Source organism: Gobio gobio (genome assembly GCF_949357685.1).
Source record: "Gobio gobio genome assembly, chromosome: 6".
Lineage (NCBI taxonomy): Eukaryota > Metazoa > Chordata > Actinopteri > Cypriniformes > Gobionidae > Gobio > Gobio gobio.
The window spans coordinates 27,787,704-27,791,652 of NC_137102.1; positions in this window are offsets into that span (position 1 = coordinate 27,787,704).

The following is a 3,949-nucleotide window of genomic DNA, read 5'->3' on the forward strand; positions in this document are numbered from 1 at the left end:
AGTGTAGCCTAATAATGTGAGTAATAGTTGGCAACATTTTCATAATAATATCTAATATTTTATAGGAACATTGATCACTTGTGTCTCCTAAAATGCCTGATAAACATGCTTTAAGTCCCGGTGTCCTCTATTGAGGACATGTATGAAATCAATGCCCTGTTTTGTAACAGAAAGTCCTATTTTGATTAGAAACCCCATAACATTTTCCTGAGATGTTGATTTATAACAAAACATTTGAAAATTAGTCAGATTAATGGTGAAAACCCTGGTGAAACCTCAATGAAAACCTCAACAAATGGTATCTCTGAAAATCCCTGAATGTGCTCTTTACAGAACATCCAGACTTAAGACATGTTATGGTGGACAGTGGCACCCAGGAGGTTAAAATTCAGCCTAATCTCCAATTGTCCTTTTCATTCTGAGAGTATTTAGCGTAAAATATAGTAATATCATGCAACTGAATAATTAGCTAGTCTAGAACTGAGTAATACTAATTAGCATTATATTTAATATTAATTATGTGGAGATGCTTATTATGCACTGCGTTTTTATTGATGTTATAATTAATGTAACCATTTACCAGTGTAACCATTTATCTTATCCCCCAACAAGGAAGGTCTTGAATGTTTATTCTTATTTTTGTAAGTAATGAAAAGATTGCTTTGTTTTCAAAGTGCCTTCTCAGCAGACTCACACGCCAACATCTGTACTGAAGATTTGAGCCAAAGTAATCTAACCTGGGAGATTTTTTCCAGGAGGAGTTCAGGAAAGTAAAGGACACAACCAATGTGGGTTTTTGTCAAAATTCAGCAGCACCTGTGAAAATACTGAGAATAATATGGTAACTCAGAATTTACCATTTAAGTTTTTACTGTGCATGTGTGCAAATGTTGGAGAGACGCTTCATTCTCTGAACGCTGGAGCACATTTAAGCAACTGTATGTTTCTTACCTGTCACAGTTGTGATTAGATGTAGTGTGTCTTCGGAAAACATGGCTGATGTTGTCATGTTTATGAATGAACTGTTTATCAAAAATATGAAATGATACGATATCATAGCAATAATCCAAGTCACCTTTATGTTATACAATGCATATTGTTTAAAAGTAGATTGACAGTGATAACAGGAAAGTTATGATCAATGATGCAAACAGAATTCAGTTCTGCTGTAAAACAACTCTAAAAAAGACAATAGTGTCATTATTCAGCTGAAATCGGTTCAGTGTTGATTCAGTTCAGTTCAATAACTGTGTAAAGATCAATTATGAAATGAGTTCAGTTCATCTATAAAGCATCTATGAAATCATTCAGCTCAGTTCAGTTGTCATCCAATAGTGTCAGTGCAGTCAAATCAATAATATTGTTGAATATTAAAGGGATAGTTCAACCAAAAATGAAAATTCTGTCATCATTTACTCACCCTCAAGTTGTTCCAAACCTGTATGAATTTCTTTCTTCTTCTGAATACAAAAGAAGATATTTTGAACCAACAGTTGTTGGACCTCATTGACTGCCATAGTATGGAATAAAATACTGACAAATACCGACATTCTTCAAAATATCTTCTTTTGTGTTTAGCATAAAAGGTTTGGAACAACTTGAGGGTGAGTAAATGATGACAGAATTTTCTTTTTTAGGTGAACTATCCCTTTAAGTGTTCTCAAATAAGCAAGCCAGACGTGATAGTGGGAGAATTTCTCCTTGGGAGAATCCAGGCTGAGTCAGGGGGGCTAGTTCTCTTCTGGCCAAACAAACATGATGAACAAAAGATGATTCCAGGCTGCATCACAATCCACACTGTGGATTGATATCATTCAGAATATTTCATCCACTTCCTTCTGCTAGAAGATCGGGGTACATTACGCCAGAATTTGGTGGGAGGGGAGTTGAAGATGTGCACAGACCCTGATTTCGCCATGTACATGTTCCTGGATCAGCATCTTTGTTGATCCTGGAACAACATTCAAATCCACCAATCAGATTTGAGGGAATAGTTTACAGTTTATGTCAAGTTTAGGCTTACCTTACAACTATGGTTAGGTTCTTCTACATCAGTGTTATTCACATAATTTCCCTCTGATTTAGGTTTAGGGGTAGTTATATGGTTAGGACAACATTTTAGGGCAGGAATGTTGTTCCAGGATCAACAAAATATGTTGACCCAGGAACGCATGTCTAGTCGATGAGGTCTTCACAGCCGGTCTGTCTCTGGGCTTTTCAAGTTGTCGTGGTCTCTGCTGACATTGGTTGTGGTCGTGTGTGTCTAGGTCTACCATCTGGTCTGGACCGGACCGGAGCCGGCTGACTACATAACAATGAGACAGACTGACTAATATTAGCATCGAAACGCATCTGTTTATGTATCTGCTTAGAAAATAAAAGTAAAATATGTGATGTAAAATGGATCATATTAATATATTCACGGCTCACACTTTTCATACTGCTCATGAAAACAACTCACTTTTTAGCCAAAACAGCTTACGACAGGGACAGTCACCATGATGTTATTAGATCTTGCTCAAGGGCACAATGATAATATGACTGTGTGTGTGTGTGTGTGTCAAGTCAAGTCAAGTCAACTTTATTTATATAGCGCTTTTAACAATGTAGATTGTTTCAAAGCAGCTTTACAGTATTAAACAGGAAAATAATGCAGCATAATTTTATTCAGCTGTATAGCCATTCTGGAAAAATTTCAAGTATCATACAGTGACAGTGTGGGCTTTAGATCAATAATTTGATCATTAATTTAGTTTAAATGGTTAATTTAGTTTATTATTTAGTTGTATTTCGATGTTTAGTTGAAAAATTTAGTGTCCCCAACTGAGCACGCCAAGCCAGAGGCAACAGTGGCAAGGAAACCAAAACCCCATTAGGTGACCTAATGGAGAAAAATAAACCTTGGGAGAAACCAGGCTCAGTCGGGGTGCCAGTTCTCCTCTGGTCAATTAACAAACAGCGTATTATTATTATTATTCAGGCAGTTTTACAGCTCGGAGGTCATAATAGATCAGAATATTCGAGGGACCGGGGGCAACATGCTGGAGACGGGTTTATTGAGGATGATGTTGATTAAATAATTATTAAAGTGCAATATTCGATTGATCGGAGGCAACACGCAGGAGACGGGTTTATTGAGATGCCGTGTCGATGAGGCAGTTTCAGGGGGAGTCTAATCACGGTCTCCCAGACACTTCGGGGTCCTGTGTTGGTCTTCTCTGGGCGCAGGTCCACCATCTGATCTGGATACGGCCCGGATCCGGCTGACTGCAGTAAACCTCGGGATAAAACAGAGAGACTAACATTAGCGTAGATGCCATTCTTCTGATGATGTAACGAGTACATCAGGTGTTATGGGAAGTGTTCCCGGTTCCGGCTGACCTAGTTAATGCAGCCTAACAATCATTTCATTGAAAAAGTGTTTTATGTGTATGCCACAGTAAAGAGATGTGTTTTTAGTCTAGATTTAAACTGACAGAGTGTGTCTGCTTCCCGAACAATGTTAGGAAGACTGTTCCAGAGTTTAGGTGCTAAATAGGAAAACGATCGACCGCCTGCAGTTGATTTGGATATTCTCGGTATGATCAACTGGCCAGAATTTTGAGACCGCAGTAGACGTGATGGAGTATAATATGTTAAGAGCTCGCTCAAGTATTGGGGAGCTAAACCATTTAGTGCTTTGTAAGTAATAAGTAAGATTTTAAAATGTATGCGATATTTAATAGGCAGCCAGTGCAGTGTTGACAGAACTGGGCTAATATGGTCATACTTCCTGGTTCTAGTAAGAACTCGAGCTGCTGCGTTTTGGACCAGCTGGAGTTTATTTATTAAGCGAGCAGGGCAACCACCCAGTAGAGCATTACAATAATCTAACCTTGAGGTCATGAACGCATGAACTAACTGTTCAGCATTTTGCATTGAGAGCATGTGCCGTAATTTAGATATATTT